The sequence below is a fragment of the Coregonus lavaretus genome (genome assembly GCF_964263955.1).
Source record: "Coregonus lavaretus genome assembly, chromosome: 8".
NCBI classification, from domain to species: Eukaryota; Metazoa; Chordata; class Actinopteri; order Salmoniformes; family Salmonidae; genus Coregonus; species Coregonus lavaretus.
In genome coordinates this window covers 27779445-27801122 of record NC_139995.1, presented here as the reverse complement: position 1 = coordinate 27801122, position 21678 = coordinate 27779445, and the positions used below count along the sequence as shown (strand labels likewise).

The 21678-nt window shown below is 42.7% G+C and overlaps 1 protein-coding gene across 1 annotated transcript in view; it reads right to left on the bottom strand.

The window, feature by feature from the left end:
- LOC311134302 (transcription factor SOX-13-like) overlaps nucleotides 1-17711 on the bottom strand; it is a 62873-nt gene extending 45162 nt beyond the window's left edge. The window contains exon 1 of the mRNA XM_084167937.1: nucleotides 17657-17711. The gene's annotated coding sequence lies outside the window, so the exon portion shown is untranslated. The remainder of the gene's footprint in view (nucleotides 1-17656) is intronic.
- Nucleotides 17712-21678: the final 3967 nt, after the last annotated feature.

The following is a 21678-nucleotide window of genomic DNA, read 5'->3' as shown; positions in this document are numbered from 1 at the left end:
CCTTGAGATGTTTCTACAACTTGATTGGAGTCCACGTGTGGTAAATTCAATTGATTGGACATGATTTGGAAAGGTACACACCGGTCTATATAAGGTCCCACAGTTGACAGTGCATGTCAGAGCAAAAACCAAGCCATGAGGTCGAAGGAATTGTCCGTAGAGATCCGAGACAGGATTGTGTCGAGGCACAGATCTGGAGAAGGGTACCAACACATTTCTGCAGCATTGAAGGTCCAAGAACACAGTGGCCTCCAAGACTCTTCCTAGAGCTGGCCGCCCGGCCAAACTGAGCAATCAGGGGAGAAGGGCCTTGGTCAGGGAGGTGACCAAGAACCCGATGGTCACTCCGACAGAGCTCCAGAGTTCCTCTGTGGAGATGGGAGAACCTTCCAGAAGGACAACCATCTCGGCAGCACTCCACCAATCAGGCCTTTATGGTAGAGTGGCCAGACGGAAGCCACTCCTCAGTAAAAGGCACATGACAGCCCACTTGGAGTTTGCCAAAAGGCACCTAAAGGACTCTCAGACCATGAGAAACAAAATTCTCTGGTCTGATGAAACCAAGATTGAACTATTTGGCCTAAATGCCAAGCATCACGTCTGGAGGTAACCTGGCACCATCCCTACGGTGAAGCATGGTGGCAGAATCATGCTGTGGGGATGTTTTTCAGCAGCAGGGACTGGGAGACTAGTCAGGATTGAAGATGAACGGAGCAAAGTACAGTGTTCCTTGATGAAAACCTGCTCCAGAGCACCCAGGACCTCAGACTGGGGTGAAGGTTCACCTTCCAACAGGACAACGACCGTAAGCACACAGCCAAGACAACACAGGAGTGGCTTCGGGACAAGTCTCTGAATGTCCTTGAGTGGTCCAGCCAGAGCTCGGACTTTAACCTGATCAAACATCTCTCAAGAGACCTAGAAATAGTTGTGCTGCAACGCTCCCCATCCAACCTGACAGAGCTTGAGAGGATCTGCAGAGAAGAATGGGAGAAACTCCCCAAATACAGGTGTGCCAAGCTTGTAGCGTCATACCCAACAAGACTCGAGGCTGTAATCGCTGCCACAGGTGCTTCAACAAAGTACTGAGTAAAGGGTCTGAATACTTATGTAAATGTCATATTTCTAAAATCCAGTTTTTGCATTGTCATTATGGGGTATTGTGTGTAGATTGATGAGGGGGGAAAAACAATTTAATCCATTTTAGAATAAGGCTGTAACGTAACAAAATGTAGTATGAATACTTTCCGAATGCACTGTAAGAACAAGAAGCTTAGAAATAAACGCACATAGAACAGATCTACCGCTTCTTAGACTTGCTTTCAATGAGAATGATTGATCTCAAACTCACATTGATGTGAATTTGGTCAGGTCGCCCAAAAAGTTACATATTGCAGTTTTAATTATATAAAACTACAGTTTGAGCGCCCTGCTCTCCTTTTGCGGTCTCCCTTTTCTTTCTCTGTGTTCTCACCCTTTTCTTTCTCTGTGTCCTCTCTCTTTCTCTGTGTCCTCTCTTCTTTCTCTGTGTCCTCTCTTCTTTCTCTGTGTCCTCTCTTCTTTCTCTGTGTCCTCTCTTCTTTCTCTGTGTCCTCTCTTCTTTCTCTGTGTCCTCTCTCTGCTTTCTCTCTGAGCAAGCTTTCTAAATAAGACGTATAAATAGGCTGATGACACAACCACACTTTTCACAAAAAGAGAGAAAGGAGAGAAAATAAGAGAAAGGGACTCTGGCTCTGGCGCAGCGGCTCCTTTCTTCTGCTTTTCAGAAATGCAGGTTAAAAAGCAGCCTCTTTCTTTTCATCTGCTCTCCCCAGCTCTCTCAGACTCAGGAACAGGCAATGTATTGTGGTTGATAGAAAAGGATACTGTGGCATTTATCAGAGAGGAGGAAAAGAAAGACCAAACATACTCCCAATAAAGAGAAAGAATAAGAGAAGGGGAAGAAAGGATGTGTATGAAGGGCCCCTTTTCGCAGAAACCCCACCCCCTCCACCCCCTGCCCCTTCAGGCTAACTCAGACAAAAGGGGCAGGCCCACACAATGAGATGTCTCCTTTACCTCCGGCACACTTTATATCCAAGCCCCATTCAGGACCACTACTTTAGGGCACCCACTTGTGCACAGAGCATATGTGGCTGAGAGAGGGTGTGGGTGTATAGGTCCCTGTTTGCTGATGGCCTTATAGACTGACAGACCATGGCTCTGAGGTGTTGTCATGGAGATTTCTTTATGCAGTAAGGACAACATCAGGTGATTCTAAAGAAGACACCGATTTTACAGTTGAAGTCAGAAGTTTACATACACTTAGGTTGGAGTCATTAAAACTTGTTTTTCAACCACTCCACACATTTCTTGTTAACAAACTACAGTTTTGGCAAGTCGGTTAGGACACAGATTATTTCACTTATAATTCACTGTATCACAATTCCAGTGGGTCAGAAATTTACATACACTAAGTTGACTGTGCCTTTAAACAGCTTGGAAAATTCCAGAAAATGATGTCATGGCTTTAGAAGCTTCTGATAGGCTAATTGACATAATTTGAGTCAATTGGAGGTGTACCTGTGGATGCATTTCAAGGCCTACCTTCAAACTCAGTGCCTCTTTGCTTGACATCATGGGAAAATCAAAAGAAAATCAGCCAAGACCTCAGAAAAAGTATTGTAGTCTGGTTCATCCTTGGGAGCAATTTCCAAACGCCTGAAGGTACCACGTTCATCTGTACAAACAATAGTACGCAAGTATAAACACCATGGGACCACGCAGCCGTCATACCGCTCAGGAAGGAGACGCTTTCTGTCTCCTAGAGATAAACGTACTTTGGTGCGAAAAAAGTGCAAATCAATTCCAGAACAACAGCAAAGGACCTTGTGAAGATGCTGGAGGAAACAGGTACAAAAGTATCTATATCCACAGTAAAACGAGTCCTATAACGACATAACCTGAAAGGCCGCTCAGCAAGGAAGAAGCCACTGCTCCAAAACCTCCATAAAAAAGCCAGACTACAGTTTGCAACTGCACATGGGGACAAAGATCTTACTTTTTGGAGAAATGTCCTCTGGTCTGATGAAACAAAAATAGAACTGTTTGGCCATAATGACCATCGTTATGTTTGGAGGAAAAGGGGGGGAGGGCTTGCAAAATGAACACCATCCCAACCGTGAAGCACGGGGGTGGCAGCATCATGCTGTGGGGGTGCTTTGCTGCAGGAGGGACTGGTGCACTTCACAAAATAGATGGCATCATGAGGAAGGAAAATTATGTGGATATATTTAAGCAACATCTCAAGACATTAGTCAGGAAGTTAAAGCTTGGTCGCAAATGGGTCTTCCAAATGGACAATGACCCCAAGCATACTTCCAAAGTTGTGTTGAAAAATGGCTTAAGGACAACAAAGTCAAGGTATTGGACTGGCCATCACAAAGCCCTGACCTCAATCCTATAGACAATTTGTGGGCAGAACTGAAAAAGCGTGTGCGAGCAAGGGGGCCTACAAACCTGACTCAGTTACACCAGCTCTGTCAGGAGGAATGGGCCAAAATTCACCCAACTTATTGTGGGAAGCTTGTGGAAGGCTACCCGAAATGTTTGACCCAAGTTAAACAATTTAAAGGCAATGCTACCAAATACTAATTGAGTGTATGTAAACCTCTGACCCACTGGGAATGAGATGAAATAATTAAAAGCTGAAATAAATAATTCTCTCTACTATTATTCTGACATTTCACATTCTTAAAATAAAGTGGGGATCCTAACTGACCTAAGACAGGGAATTGTTACTAGGATTAAATGTCAGGAATTGTGAAAAACTGAGTTTAAATGTACTTGGCTAAGGTGTATGTAAACTTCCGACTTCAACTGTACATGTGGTATCGCTTGAAAATGTCGGCAGTCAGACGTCTACAGCGGGTGTTCCCTAAAACACAGCGCGCTGAACGATCGACACTGCTTTACACACTAACACACTCAAACCTCACAGAAAGAGACAGTGAGTGTGTGTGCCTCAGCCGCTCCAGAGTTGATCATATCTTCAAGAGTCTCAAATCCACCCATATCACGTTTAGTATTGTGAAATAGAGAGAGTGAGAGAGCGAGAGAGATGCAAAACTGGTTCTTCTCCTTGGACTGGATAAACTTGGCTGAGCCAATCTCAGTAAATTGCGTGTGTGTGTACTGTCATGTATAGGTCAGAGAGATACCGACATGAACATAAATGACTGTAAACAAACAAAGCCACTGCAGTCAGAGTTACAAAAGCAACAAGACACGTCATAGGCTAACCAATCAATCAACAAATCAATCAGTTCTTAAAGGGGTGTGCACAGATAAAGATGGTTTAAGAATCAACATTCTCCTTTATGGAAACCTAGCAAACTATTAAAGGGTTAAAAGTTTGTTTTAAACCCATGATGACATACGTGTTCTTTTTTTCTTTGTCCAATATGTAATGAAGTGTAATTCCTCTGAGAACTTTGGGTCTATAATCTATAGCCTAAAATAGCCAGTTTTCTGGATGTATAATAGAATATACTCTTCTGCACTGCAATCTTCTGACTGTTTGTAATTGGTGAAAATGTTCTCACCCAGGTATGGTTCAACATTCAGATTTACAGTAATGAAACAGCATATCATTCTTTTTCAGATGTGTTTCCTGGTATATTTACATGCTGTCCAAATTCATATTTGAAAATCTGAAAATACTCTGGGTACATTATTTAACATGATAAGAATAATCCTGGAAATTGTGGGGTAGATGCAACATAAGACAGAAAAAAAAGGGTTTAAGTGAGAGGACTAACTGGTGTCTCCAAGTGGCCACACACCTCTCCAAAGTGTGCGCAGTTCCTAAGTAATTTCAGTGCACTTTTATGACTCAAAGAAGAGTCTTCAACTATAAGGTACTTTTCTTTAGCTCTCCTAGCTGTGCCGTTGAGGAACTAAAGCACACTTGTAGTTGTTTCGTTTGGAACACAACTCTGCATCCCCGGCATCACACAATTACTGTTGTTGTTTACGCAATCCAAAAACGGTCCATTATAAATTGCAATCTGGGTCAGGTGGGCATCATTTGAAAGCTTGTTCTATTGCTAACAATCTTTGTGTGCATAGAAAGGAGTCATGCGTGCATTCAGGTGCATGTTCCGTGGCAAATTTTATTCACAATAGACAAACAGGCTCATTCTGTTCAGAACAACCTAGGGTATGACGTCATGTCATCTTTTTACTGTACATCAAACATAGTGATCATAAACATTGACACTGTATATGGAAAAGTGAAGTTCACATTTGGACTCACTGGTGTTTGGTTTGCTTGTATGACATCAAAGATGTATTTATTATAATCCTCAACGTCTCATCTTTCAAAATACATTGAGTCCTACTAATTTACAGCATTTCCCTCACTCAGACAACAAAAACATTTGCAAAAGTTGCCCAATTAGGGGGAGGGATGAGGGAAACTTCTTGTCGGGTGCGGTGCTCAAGTTCAAAACGGCTGTCAGTCAAAACGTATTAAGTGCTGTGAGACGCAGAGCCAGAGCGTTCCAATTTAGGCGCTTATCAGTGCCCAAATCTCCCATTTTCAACCCGTATATGGGTACGAGTGTAAAGGGTTAATAAACAAACATCACAAAAACCAGACAAACACACACTGTCCTTTCTTTTCAATTTTCACTGATTCCAAAAGAGATACGAATCATTCTCCAAACAGGGAGATAATGGGAGATAAACAAATCCACTGGACACTGGGTTGTAACAAACCACTAGGTGACATTGACACACCTGACAGCCATAACAAACATCTGTTTAGTCACGGTAACTAGGCTACTCCAAGCTCTGATGCTGCTGATGGTCATTAGTAGCATACCAAACATGCTAACTGCCTGGTACTCTGCACTCTATTGTCCCTCTAATCACTCTGACATCAATGCAAATGTATTTCAAAATCTAAACAAACACTTCATTAGAGCCCAAGAACTCATGTTGCGCAACATTTCTATAGGCTATGCAATTGCGTGAGAAAACAGAGTGATGACCTCTACTAAAAATAGGAGGATCCCATCAGCTTTCTATAGGCTAGGCCTACTATACTTATTTCTCATCTTTCCTAATATTAAACTCATTGTTTATCTTTACAACAGGAGTATAGCCTACCTGGCTGGCATGTCCTCCATTTTTCATTGACGTAAAACGAAAGTTAGCGAGTATGCCTATTGTGGTCCTCTGTAGCTCAGCTGGTAGAGCACGGCGCTTGTAACGCCAAGGTAGTGGGTTCGATCCCCGGGACCACCCATACACAAAAATGTATGCACGCATGACTGTAAGTCGCTTTGGATAAAAGCGTCTGCTAAATGGCATATTATTATTATTATTATTCGCTATTTAAGTGCATAGATGACATGTATTTTTTCCCGCTGCCCGTGTCGAGACAGGTGCATGATAATGTTCCATTCTAAATCAAAACAAATTTCACACATATATTAATTAGTATGTAAAGACAAGATGAAATCAAGAATAGTCTGATGGGTGACAATATTAGCCTATCAATTGTGAATGATTTTTTTTTTTACATTTATTTTTTTTGGGGCGAAGGGCACAACGGCCCTTCGATTTATCACTTGTGAATGATGCCCAGCATAAGAAACTGCCTTTTTTTTGGGCAACTTTTTCTAATCATAGTCGCACACCTCATGTAGCCTAGCCCATAGGCCTATATGTTTTGATAAGGTTTGTATCACAACTAAAGTGGCCAAATAGCTAAAATTAAGCACATTCATCCGCTTTACAAGGGGTTTAGAGCCTAACTGGCATACATAAGCAGCGCGTGTGTGTCAATTTTGGGGAAGATAATTTTCACCATAAAAATGCACCTTTATAATAAAAGCATTACATGCATAAATCGCATTTGCAGTCACTTTTGATAATGGTGTTTTCCCGCTAATGGAACATTTGCGCTTATAGCCTACTGCCATGTGCGCATTGCTGCGCTTACAATGTGAAGAAATAGCCTAATAGTTTATCAACATTTTAAGCTAAATGTTCTGATCTGTTGCCTCAGCCATAGGCTAAAAAAAAAAAAAAAAAAAGTTTTTTTGATGCTAGTGGTTGTATTAACTTGGGATCTACTGCGTCCCACAACTGTCCCAGACTATGTTTGGAATATTTATTTCTCGCACAGAATAGGTCGACTTTTGTACTATGTGGGATAGTAGATTGACATAGGCCAGTGCTTTTGCTGTTTGTTAGGCCTACTCATCTTGTTAGCTGGCGAAATGTAAATGTGGACAGTTCTTCCAATATCTTCAATATGCACTTCGGAATTACATTCACATTTTAGTCATTTAGCAGACGCTCTTATCCAGAGCAACTTACAGTTAGTGAGTGCATACATTTTTCATACTGGCCCCCCGTGGGAAACGAACCCACAACCCTGGCGTTGCAAGCGCCATGCTCTACCAACTGAGCTACAGGGGATAAGGATGCACGCAGTTGCATCCCCGATGTGTCTGTCTTCACTTGTAGCCTGTGAGAAATACCCGATCACGTGATGGGCTAAGGGCACAACGGCCCTTCGATTTTTTTAGGGTGCATTACGGCCACAAAGGGGATGACGCCGTGAAATTTGAGGCATTATTAAGTGCTTGTGAAATTGTGAATGAGAGACTAATGAAGTGTGTACAGCAGAGCTCATACCTTTCAAGCGTCTTTTTTCAAATCATTATTAAAGTCGCATCATGCAGCCTTACAATGTATTAAAAATCAAAACATATAGCCCAACGTTTGTAGAACAACTAAAGTTACATTATTAACTAAATTAAGCATATACGAGTACCTATTTCTTTGTTAACCGCTCAACACAGAATAGCTGCATGTGTGCACTCCCTCAAATCGTTTGGATAAAATATTTATATTTTATTCAGCTTTGTTGAATTGTATTCTTCATACTATTAAATAAGGCCACGGAATTCTAAGCAAATCTTGTCTGCTAAATGAACTAGTGTAGCCCACAGCCATTTGGCATAGCTAGATCAGGACCTAACAAAAGGACAACTCAGAGTATGCTATTCTGTTCGTCTGAAATAGACTACATTTTCTTCATATCATGCTTCTTTAGACCTGTCTAAAATAAATAATGGATTTATTGTGAAGGTGTAGGCTATATTACATGGATTTATTAGACTTTTTAAATGTAGATGTTCCAAAGGTCTGCATCAGTGGCTTGTAGGCTATGTGTGGAAGCCAGGAGATGCTAAATGTGTTTATGTTCATTAACGGTCAATTACCATGAGACCGACAGTTATTTGCTTGACAATCACCGGCTGACGAAATTTCGTGACCGCCACAGCCCTAACCAGGACACCACCCATGCAAATGTTCATGATTAATAATAACAAAACATTGATCAGAAGCTTATTGAGAGTATTTATTGAGGAGGCCAGTTATTAATAACTTCTAACCATAAATACTCCTCCATAAAGAAGTGATACAGTGAAATACTGTATTTTAAAAGTTGTATATTAAGATATTGTATATTCTATTAATATAATTATTTAGAATGTATTTTTACTCATTTATATATTTAGGCTTAATTTAACCAGGCCAGTCCCATTAAGATAGTGATTTATTTTAATAGGGAGCCTGGCCCAAGAGGTAGTAGTGCCACAATCATCCATACAAACACAATACAGTGACATTCCATTAACCATAGAACCACGTAAAGAGTTTTGTATTGTATTGTGTGAAATGTACTGCCTCTCCCCATTTGCGTCTTGGAACATGCATTGTAGAGAGCAGTCTGTAATATTGTTACTTAGTCACACCAGCAACCCGTTAACTTATTGTTAAAGAAAAGAAAATATTTCCCTTTATATGGTTGAATTTTACAAAGACTGTCTAAATTGCATTGCTTATGTTTGTCTAAACATAAACAATTCAACACTGAAAAAATTGTATGTTGGCCATTCCTTATAATTTGGATGTTTCTTATAGACTTGTGAGAGTAGAGTCAGTCATGCATTGATGAATGAATCAAGTAAAATTCCACTGTCTGATGTTGCATCATTCACATTACATGAACAATGAAATAGGCTAAACACATTTTAGCCAACAAAACATCCTGGAGAAATGTATTTAGATAGCGGCATGGTGAAACACACCTTGGTCCTGTAGCAGCTTGCTTTCTGCTGCAACGCCCCACCTCGTGCCCTCTCTGCACTAAACACACACCTGTAGCAGGTACAGGAGCACACACACACACACACACACACACACACACACACACACACACAGCCCAGACTTGTGTATTCTGAGAGGGATTAAAAGCTGTTTAGCTGTGGCATGAGAAAGTCAAAGCAGCGTTCACAGCAGCTTCCGTTCTTTCTTGTTCAGACTGATTTATTACCGTTAGTGAATAGCTCCCTATAGCTGAAGACGCCACCGACTTATAACACCACTATAGACTGTTGAATGTACACCAACGGGTCACACCAAGGTAAAAATGCACAATACAACACCAGGTGTGGTTGATATTATTCCCAGAAATAGGAAAGTTTGAAGATATATATATACACACACACACACACACACACACACACACATACATATTTTACTCCTACTACCATTAAGCTTTCTTTAATAACACTACACCTGTATTCAGACACCTGAATAAAATAAATTATTAGACTGTATTTTATAGACTGTTATAAATGTGACATTATGCTATATTTATAAGACTGGCACAAAATGTAACAAAGACACCGCACAAATGAGATGACTGGAAAACAGCAAAATAAACAGATAAGTCACAGGCAAGGCCAAACTTTTCAATAGAATTATTGCAACTTAAAGCTAGCAAAATAAAAAAGTTCAGTATGCCACAAACAAGATGTTGCTGCCTTAGTTGGAACTTTATAACATTGCAAATTGAAAACCCTGTTACAGATTGCAACTTCAGTTCTCATTATGGATCAAACTTATTTTTCTGTCATTTTGGTTTATAATACTATATATTAATGACTGAAGTGGAATCGGTTGGTAGAGAGGAGTCTTACCTTAAAATGTCTGAGAGAGGCTGATATGCAGCGCAGCAGGTAATATGTGTGTTCTCTAGTCTACTGACTGACTGTCTCTATTAACTGTGTCTACTGTCTCACTGTGTCTCTACAGATTGAGTTCTATGAGCAATGCAGAGTCTGAGACATCCTCTATGTTTCCCCAATAAGGTACCACACACCACCGAGACAACAACAGGTGGAGCCTGTGTGTGTGTGCGCGCGTGCGTGGGTGCGTGAGATAGGGTGGGGGGGTGTTAGTGGGAGGGAGGAGTCGGAGATTCATCAAAAGTCAATGATCTGCTAACTCTCCTCCAGAGCATAAAGTGGACCAATCAGTGGAACAAAACACTAAACTGGGTTTCCTGTGATGAGGCCATTAGAAGCCAGCCTCATGACAAAAAATAAAGTATATTTTTCCAGCCCGTGTTATTTTTCAGAGGAACCACTGTGCTAAGACATCTACTACTGAAGTGATGTGGTGCATTTCACAGTTATGTACAAAGATCAGGTAGCTCATGAAATCAAAGTACATTATAAAATATTACCTCAAGATCTCTCTAAATCATATCATGCCTTAAGAAGGAAAGAGCCATTCCATGTGAACTTTCTCTCTCACACACAGGGATGGTGTATAAAACCATTTTCCTACATTGCATGCCTCTCTAACCTGGTTTGCCCTGAACGAACACACTTAGTCAACTTTAGTCAATGATTACTGCTCTCTTTGTCAATATTCTATCATTTTCGTCCAGTCTTTCTCACACAGAGAAAAAGGCCAGTCTTGCTCTTTAATCATGTTATCCAACAAGAGACAACATGCAGTTACATTTCACCACAGGCCTTTCACTCCCCTCATTATAGACAAGAACACGGCGTATCAATCCACCCTGCGACACCCTTCCCACAACATCACTGACAGACACACACGTCAAATAATTAAAAAAGGTGTCTAAGAGGTGCTTTAAAACATCCAGTTAACTTGTCAAGGACTAAATAAGTGTGTTCAGTTTGTATTCTGTTTTTAATGATAAATGTATTGTTATGCTTCATGACTTTATGATCCAAGAATATTTGCATAATACATTCTAAGGATCACTGTGACCAATCTACCACTTTATTTCCTGTTTTTATTTAATTTGATTGGTCTGAAACACACACACACACAAAATCACACACACACACACACACACACACACACACACTTCTGTCTCCATTGTGGTGCGTCTCTGTGGACCCCTGGTTCAATAGGACAGGGAGAACAATGCAAACTGCAACAGAAGAGGTCAGAGGAAGACAGAGGAAAACCTTTGTCTGCTCTGCTGCCCTTATGGAGCTGTCTGGTGTAGGCCTATAGGAAATGGGGCACACACAAACACATTTACATGAACCGCACACAAAGGCAACAAACACACACACAAAAATAAAGAAAACCCATATACACTGCCCTTGGGTTCTTGGTATTTGCAAATAGGAATGAAGTGGAGCAGAAACATATACACTACATGACCAAAAGTATGTGGACACCTGCTCATCGTTCCAAAATCATGGGCATTAATATGGAGTTGGTCCCCCCTTTGCTGCTATAACAGCCTCCACTCTTCTGGGAAGGCTTTCCACTAGATGTTGGAACATTGCTGCGGGGACTTGCTTCCATTCAGCCACAAGAGCATTAGTGAGGTTGGGCACTGATGTTGGGCAATTCATCCCAAAGGTGTTCGATGGGGTTGAGGTCAGGGCTTTGTGCAGGCCAGTAAAGTTCTTCCACACCAATCTCAACAAACCATTTCTGTATGTACCTCACTTTGTGCACAGGGGCATTGTCGTGCTAAAACAGGAAAGGGCTTTCCCCAAACTGTTGCCACAAAGTTGGAAGCACAGAATCGTCTAGTATGTCATTGTATGCTGTAGCGTTAAGATTTCCCTTCCCTGGAACTAAGGGGCCTAGCCCAAAGCATGAAAAACAGCCCCACACCATTATTCCTCCTCCTCTAAACTTTACAGTTGGCAATATGCATTGGGGCAGGTGCCGTTCTCCTGGCATCCGCCAAACCCAGATGTGTCTGTCGGACTGCCAGATGGTGAAGCGTGACTCATCACTTCAGAGAGCGCGTTTCCACTGCTCCAGAGTCCAATGGCGGCGAGCTTTACACCACTCCAGACCACGCTTGGCATTGTGCATGGTGATCTTAGGCTTGCGTACAACTGCTCGGCCATGGAAACCCATTTCTTGAAGCTCCCAACGAGCAGTTCTTGTGCTGACGTTGCTTCCAGAGGCAGTTTGGAACTCGGTAGTGAGTGTTGCAACCGAGGACAGGCGTTTTTTACCCGCTACGCGCTTCAGCACTCGCCGGTCCCGTTCTGTGAGCTTGTGTGTCCTACCACTTCGCGGCTGAGCCATTGTTGCTCCTAGACGTTTCCACTTCACAATAACAGCACTTACAGTTGACCGGGGCAGCTCTAGCAGGGCAGAAATTTGACAAATTGACTTGTTGGAAAGGTGGCATCCTATGACAGTGCCATGTTGAAAGTCACTGAGCTCTTCAGTAAGGCCATTCTACTGCCAATGTTTGTCTATGGAGATTGCATGGCTGTGTGCTCGATTTTATACACCTGTCAGCAACGGGTTTGGCTGAAATAGCCAAATCCACTAATTTGAAGGGGTGTCCACATACAGTATATACACTATATATACAAAAGTACGTCACTCAACAGACAAACACAGAGACCTAGCTAGGGACCCTAGAGTCAGCGGGATACATGATTACAACAGGTTATTAATACATAGTAACTGTATTCAGCAGGTATTGAGTCTTCGACAAAGCTTTAATTAACAAGAAAGTGTAAATACTTGTCACGATCGTTTACGGATGAGACGGACCAAGGCGCAGCGTGATAAGCGTACATATTTATTAACGTACTGAACACGAACAAAACAACAAACAAACGATACGTGAAGTCCAAGGTAGACTAATAACATACCTATACGGAACAAGATCCCACACAGACTGGTGCCAAACGGCTGCCTAAGTATGTTCCCCAATCAGAGACAACGAGCTACAGCTGCCTCTGATTGGGAAACACCCTGGCCAACATAGATCTACACGATCTAGACACTCAACATAGAAAACTAAACATAGAAACTACACACCCTGGCTCAACATTTAAGAGTCCCCAGAGCCAGGGCGTGACAATACTATTTCAATAGAACTTGATAGATGACTAGATTCGACTTGGAGAGAGAAAGTGCATCCAGGTCACCTCTCTTCCTGTGTGAACCCATTCACCTGGAGGCACATTGCTCAGAGAAAAGGGTGGAGGGTGAGAGGTTAGAGGTCAGGGGTCAATCCTCTCCTTGTAAAAGCAGTACACACAGCCTGCCAGTTACTGTGGTTAATCCCCACACCAGAACAGTGTGTGTGTGTGTGTTACTGCAAAGGTAGATGCATCCGCTAAAATGTTTGACAGTGGACACAGAGGCAGCTTAGATGTGTGAACATGGAGTTGGCTCTCTGCTGCTGACAGACTGTATGTCAGTCTCATCTCTAACATACCCTCTCTCCTCTGAAAGACAACTGGAAATCAACACAGCCAATGGGGCTAGTCATTGGACAAGAGCAAATAAGACCCTGCATGACACACACACACACACTCTCTCCCTTTGACACCTCTGCTAACTTCTATAAGATTTCACTGTCCGGAGTCTACTCTATAAACTGACAGACACACAAAGAGAGAAAAGAGAGCGAATGAGACAAAACAGAGTGGGAATGAGGACGGCAAAGAAAGAGAATAAGAAAGCAAGAGAAAAGCGAGTGAGGAATAGAGAAAGGAGATGGACAGAGAGAAAGGTCAGGGACTCCCTACTGACAGGCAGCTTTGTGTGCAGCCAGTCACTGTAAAGCCAAACACACGAGGCCACAGGCTGGCAATGAAACCCTTAAATCATCCGATATTGCCGAACTTCAGATTTCACAGTCCCCAGTCCCATCATACACAGAGTATACCCAGACCTTGCTTGCTAAACGCAATTTAAACACATACAAATCAAATCAAATTTTATTTGCCACATGCGCCGAATACAACAGGTGTAGACATTACAGTGAAATGCTTACTTACAAGCTCTTAACCAACAATGCAAAGTAAAACAAATAAAAAAAGTTTATTAAATAAAAGCAAATAACTAAAGAGCAGCAGTAAAATAAAATAACAATAGGGAGGCTATATACAGGGGGGTACCGGTGCAGAGTCAATGTGCGGGGGCACCAGCTAATTGAGGTAATATGTACATGTGGGTAGAGTTAAAGTGACTATGCATAAATAATAAACAGAGTAGCAGCAGAGTAAAAAAGGGGGACGGGGTGGGAGTGGGGGGGGGCAGTGCAAATTGTCCGGGTAGCCATGATTAGCTGTTCAGGAGTCTTATGGCTTGGGGTGAGAAGCTGTTGAGAAGCCTTTTGGACCTAGACTTGGCGCTCCGGTACCGCTTGCCGTGCGGAAGCAGAGAGAACAGTCTGTGACTAGGGTGGCTGGAGTCTTCCTCTGACACCGCCTGGTATAGAGGTCCTGGATGGCAGGAAGCTTGGCCCCAGTGATGTACTGGGCCATACACACTACCCGCTGTAGTGCCTTGCGGTCAAAGGCTGAGCAGTTGCCATACCAGGTGGTGATGCAACCAGTCAGGATGCTCTCGATGGTGCAGCTGTAGAACTTTTTGAGGATCTGAGGACCCATGCCAAATGTTTTCAGTCTCCTGAGGGGGAATAGGCTTTGTCGTGCCCTCTTCACGACTGTCTTGGTGTGTTTGGACCATGATAGTTTGTTGGTGATGTGGACACCAAGGAACTTGAAGCTCTCAACCTGTTCCACTACAGCCCCGTCGATGAGAATGGGGGCGTACTCAGTCCTCTTTTTTTTCCTGTAGTCCACAATCATCTCCTTTGTCTTGATCACGTTGAGGGAGAGGTTGTTATCCTGGCACCACACGGCCAGGTCTCTGACCTCCTCCCTATAGGCTGTCTCATCGTTGTCGGTGATCAGGCCTACCACTGTTGTGTCGTCGGCAAACTTAATGAAGGTGTTGGAGTCGTGCCTGGCCATGCAGTCATGGGTGAACAGGGAGTACAGGAGGGGACTGAGCACGCACCCCTGAGGGGCCCACGTGTTGAGGATCAGCGTGGCAGATGTGTTGTTACCTATCCTTACCACCTGGGGGCAGCCGTCAGGAAGTCCAGGATCTAGTTGCAGAGGGAGGTGTTTAGTCCCAGGATCCTTAGCTTAGTGATGAGCTTTGAGGGCACTATGGTGTTGAACGCTGAGCTGTAGTCAATGAATAGCATTCTCACGTAGGTGTTCCTCTTGTCCAGGTGGGAAAGGGCAGTGTGTAGTGCAATAGAGATTGCATAATCTGTGGATCTGTTGGGGCGGAATGCAAATTGGAGTGGGTCTAGTGTTTCTGGGATAATGGTGTTGATGTGAGCCATGACCAGCCTTTCAAAGCACTTCATGGCTACAGACATGAGTGCTACGGGTCGGTAGTCATTTAAGCAGGTTATCTTAGTGTCCTTGGGCACAGGGACTATGGTGGTCTGCTTGAAACATGTTGGTATTACAGACTCAGTCAGGGACATGTTGAAAATGTCAGTGAAGACACTTGCCAGTTGGTCAGCACATGCTCGGAGTACACGTCCTGGTAATCCGTCTGGCCCTGCGGCCTTGTGATTGTTGACCTGCTTAAAAGTCTTACTCACATCGGCTACGGAGAGCGTGCTGCTTGCCTCGACGCGAGCATAGAAGTGATTTAGCTCGTCTGGTAGGCTTGTGTCACTGGGCAGCTCGCGGCTGCACAAACACTACTGTCGTGGAAATTCTAATCAATAACGAGACAAGGTCAACCGCCAATCAGGATATTACTTTATTCAAAACGTATTAATAAGGTAGTAAGTGAGGCTGGGCAACCCAACACTCTTGGGTGTTGGGCGGAGAGCTCTGACATACAGACAATACAAATATATTTTATAGCAAAGATACACCCTCTCAGTCTACATGACAAACAGCGGATGTGTGGAATGAATCAAAAGGTTAGGATTTGTATGAAAGAAATGAATAATTCACAGCACACAGTATCTGCTATGAAGACTGTTCTCATTGTATGGAAACCAGGTTTTGGCCACCAAAACAAGGTTCTTATCAACTATTCATAACAGATCTCGTCCCTGGTACCTTACAGACACCAATTCAGTCTATGAAAATGCAGGCTCAGTCAGACCAGAGACATCTCCCTCTCACACACCATTAATCATGAAATGGAATGTGGCTGTTGGTTTTATCACCTAGACATTCATAAATCAATTGCCAGCTCCAGATACCCCTATCTCGAGTAAAACCCATGTCCTTGACCACATGCCTAGACTAGCTGCAGAGAGCTGGAGTAGAAACCATTCCTTTACGAAAACACAGCATTTGTAGGACAGAAATGTTTTACTATTTTTTAAACAAGCAGGTAAACATGTTACATGTTAATTTTTCTCTCACACTACCCAGACCCGGTACTCACCCTCAGAGTGACTTGCTTATACCTTGCACAAGCATTGTCCATGAAGACATCTCTGCAGTCTAGTGCTGTCAATCAACCTATTCCAGCCATCAAGACTGACCACCACTAAGGATGCCACCTCTGGCTCAATGGACATGTTCTGTCATTTTCACCCAGGGCTATGTCCACAATGATCTAGAAAAGCGGATTGCACATAGATTCTACCAAGGGAATACTTTACAGAATTATGAAGAATATTCTCTTTCCTTACCTACTACAACCAATCCTATAACTCTACCAAAAGAAAGATATTGCCGAATCTACTCATCCAAACACCTAACACTCCACAGGAAAGTACTTTAAAGGATCATTAGGCCACGACTCATGAGAAAGCATAGATATATTAAAAACATATAATAATAATATGCCATTTAGCAGACGCTTTTATCCAAAGCGACTTACAGTCATGTGTGCATACATTTTTACGTATGGGTGGTCCCGGGGATCGAACCCACTACCCTGGCGTTACAAGCGCCATGCTCTACCAATTGAGCTACAGAGGACCATATGCAGCTATTCTCGGGAAAGTAGTTGATAGTTTAATTCTCATCTGCCAACAGAACTGGCATCATCTCTAGCTAATTGCCTGCGCTGGCGCCTAGCAGATGCGATGCTGCTACTGTTCTGCCTTTTTTTAAATGGTCACAAAGTGGCACACACAGACTCCAACTCAAGACAAGGGCGAGACGGACCTGTCCGAGTAACTTGATACATATGCCATTTCATTAACTGGGCTACTCATGTTCGAACATTTATTAAATAGAGCGCAAATATTCCCTGGTATTCGAAACACTCGCGATCCAGAATGCGATCATGACGTTTGGGTGGAAAGACATAGGGAAAACATCCAAAAGCACCCAAAGTGTATGTAATTGTATGGACAGTGGGTTTTATGTCCTGTCGATAAGTAGCCTAGTACAGTGTGTGTGGAGTCATCACACTACTCCTGGGTAAAGTGACTTGTAAAAAAGCGATGTGCCGTGCCCCGCTCTGTTCTGTTCTGTTCACTCACCACTCCTGAAGCTCCCGGGCTTTCCAAACGTCTGTCTCTCTGTTTTTCCGAGCGCTCACCGCTGATTGCTCAACGCATGCAAAGCACGAGAAGAGGCGTTGTGTCGGCTTCTCTTCCGTCTACAGGAAAGACGAGGACAGGGTTACAGAAGGACCTATAGTTGCTATCAACTTCACGGTAGTTCTTCCCAACACTCACACAACCTCACCCCGCTTTCTCCCCATGACTTTCTGGTGTTTTGTTTCCAACATTCACTCTCCCTGCCACTCACCTCCCCCTTAAAGGGAAAGGACTTATTTAACTGTCGCCACAATGGGCTTGGAAGAGAACGGGTAATGAGAAAGCACCCGGGTATCAAATCCAATGTGATCTTTAGACTGGAAAGAAAGGCCTTTTATGCACTCGATTCTCATTTGAAACAATAACCAAACTATAAATAAGGTATCCCTTCCCCTACCCTCCAATATAACACACACATACAACAAGGTAGACCATACGTTAGTGTTCAAAAGTACCTAACACTGCTCAGGTGTTGAACATTCATGGGAAACAGCATCCCTTATTGGAGTAAGTATTCCAAATGTTGAGAAAAGTGTTTTCCTTTCAATTGTATTCCCTTGAATTGTATTTTATTCCCTTTAACGTGTTATATGTTACGAATTTGTCAAACTTACAATATGTTACGAATTCTAGCTAGGTGCTAGGTTAAATTTAGGAGTTAGGTTAAAGGGTTAAGGTTAGGATTAGGGTTAGGGGAAGGGTTTGCTAAAAGGGTTAAGGTTAGGGTTAGGTGAAGGGTTAGCTAACATGCTAAGTAGTTCAAAGTAGCTAAAAAGTAGTAAGTAGTTCAAAAGTTGCTAATTAGTAAAAATGCTAAAGTTGTCCTTGATGAGATTCGAACTCGCAACCTTTGTTTGCTAGATGTTCGCGTTATACACCCACCCATCCACCGTACTTTATGCCTTAATTTACCGTTTAGACTTAATTAACCATCTGTCTTATGTAACCATACCAAACGTAACGAATCATACTAAATGGAGAGTTTCGGATTTACATACAGAATAATACGAAATGCTCTGACACCGGGTTGCCTGAAGTGGCGCCTTAGAGCAGGGTTTCCCAAAAACAAAACATGCACCCAGTGGGGGCCCCAGGACCGAGTTTGGGAAACCCTACCAGAGTAAGACATTCGAGTACTGTCTGTATGTAGCTAGAAATAGCCTGTGTTTTCAATAGTTGTATCACATAGTGCTTTATTTGTTACAAGGATGGACGCTATACAGTAGTGCTGAGCGATTAGTGCTTTTTGAGGTCTGTTCATCTCATCTATGCTGTCTGTGACAAAATCACTATTTTGTAGTTCTTCAATGTAAATAAGGCATTATTTTATGACTGCTGAATACCAACTATCAATCACTTAGATCATGTATTTTCAGGTAGAGATACCCCGTGAAGCAACAGCTGCTCTCTATATCACCTCACGATTGAGCATTTTTCTCTCTTCAGTAGCAGGCGTAAAAAAAAGAAACAAAGACCGGACAAGTAGAGGCGCAATGGATTATGGTCATTGTAGTCAGTGGTGGAAAACATACCCAATTGCCATCCTTGAGTAAAAGTAAAGATACCTTAATAGAAAATGACTCAAGTAAAAGTGAAAATCACCCAGTAAAATACTACTTGAGTAAAAGTCTAAAAGTATTTGGTTTTAAATATACTTAAGGATCACAAGTAAATGTAATTGCTAAAATATACTTAAGTATCAAAAGTAAAAGTAAAAGTATAAATCATTTCAAATTCCTTATATTAAGCAAAACCAGACGGCATCATTTTCTAGTTTTGTTTATTTACGGATAGCCAGGGGCACACTCCAACACTCAGACATAATTTACAAACGAAGCATGTGTGTTTAGTGAGTCTGCCAGATCAGAGGCAGTAGGGATAACCAGGGATGTTCTCTTGATAAGTGCATGAATTGGACCATTTTCCTGTCCTGCTAAGCATTCAAAAAGTAATGAGTATTTTGGGTGTCAGGGAAAATGTATGGAGTAAAAAGTACATTATTTTCTTTAGGAATGTAGTGAAGTAAAAGTTGTAAAAAATATAAATAGTAAAGTAAAGTACCGATATAAAAAAAACTACTTAAGTAGTACTTTAAAGTATTTTTACTTAAGTACTTTACACCACTGATTGTAGTTATTTACCACGTTTTATGCTCGAAACTATGTAGAATAGTGGTCTGTTGGAAACTACAACTCCCTACATCGCACAGTTCAGGCTGGATCTGATTTATCTCTAGAGAAACTGTGCAATGTACGCATTGAGCTCACAGAAAAAAAAACGAATGAAGTTGAATTCAAATAATTGAACCAAAGTCGGTTAATTAGTTGTTTAAAAAACGAAAAATAACCGAAATGTCGGTTAATCACTCAGCACTATACAGTGGTAGACCACAGAAGCACAGATAAATACATTGAGGCCCTATGCCAAAACTAGACAGTCATTCAGTCAGTAGTCAGTGAATCGATCAGTCTGTCAGTATGTTATAGTCAGTCAATCTGTGCAGCCCTGGTCTGTGTTTACATACTGCCCTCTTTTCCCCATAGCAGAGTGAGAGAAAGAGAGAGAAAAGGAGAAGCGAGGTCTCTGACAGGGAGAGAGAGAGAGAGCGCAAGAGAGAGAAGGGCTCAGATAGAGAGAGAGAGAGAGGTGAGGGCTCTGATAGGGAGAGAGACTATAGCTAGCTATAGCTGGGAGCGAGCTGATGTGCCATTTCTAATCCCCCCTGTTCCTGCCTTTGTGCTGTGGCCCAGCAGGAAGTGGGAGCTGGGCAGACAACAATTAACAAAAGAGCTGTGAAGAATACAATTAGCCATCAATGGCCAACCACAGTCCTTTGTGCCTGTCACCATGGTGATGGCCCAACACCACTATTGCAGGATTACAGAACCCTTTCTCCACTTCTCCTTTTTGCTCCCCTTCAAATTTGCTCTCTCTCTCCCCTCTCTCTCTTATTTTATTTTCTCCCTCTCAAATCTCTTTTATTTTTTCTCTCTCTCTCGCCAGTTCATCTTTCCTCCGCTCTGTACACACTCTCGCTCTCTGTTTATTTGTGCATCACTCTGGTGTCAGTGAGCTGCAGTGAGACTGTTTGCCTGGCTCAGGATCTGGCACCCTTATTCTCCCCTCTGCCTTTCAGGCCATGCATCTTTGTCTACCCTGCCTGCTGAAGCCAACCAATCTGGGCTGAGCTTTCATATCAATAGAGAGAGAATGTGAAAACCCTACTCCAGGGGTGGGCAACTCCAGTCCTGGAGGATTCAGTGTGTGTGTGCACTTTTATTCCAACCCAGCACTAGCACACCTGATTCAAGTAATCAACTTATCATGGTCTTCAATCTCGATTATGATGAGTTTAATCTGGTATGTGTGCGTTGAGCTGGGCTTGAACAAAAGTCTGCACATACTGTGGCCCTCCAGGACCAGAATTGCCCGTAAGCAAAGCAAAGAGTCAAGCTTCACATTGGTTTCAGTGGGACCTATCCCCACAAAACAAACTTTTTATGTCCGTTATGTGTATTTGCATCAGCGCCTAACCTCCATGCGATATATGTTGTAACAGACACGATCCAAGCTGAATGAGATTACCACACTCTCTTCCTGTGTGCCAGGTTGTCTATTTGCCTCACTTTTGTGGGGTTGGCAGCTCCCTGCCCTCAACAGATTGCAAAGATCTGTATCAGACCACACGGTTGCCTGCTCTCTGCCCTCACCCATTAGATGTCTCTCTGACTGTGGGCCTCTCTGTTCTCTTCTGCAGCTGATCTGTCAGCCTGCCTGCCTGTCTAATCTAACAGCACTCTCAGCACCACTGGTTGGTTGGACTGAGGCACAGTTTTCAAATGAATATCAACACACTGTCTGTGGTGCTGGTGGAACCCAGTCCATCTCTAACACTGCAGACCCACGATCCCAACCAGTGTTCACAACAACACAATGTACTGAAGACCTTAAGTTAAGCACTA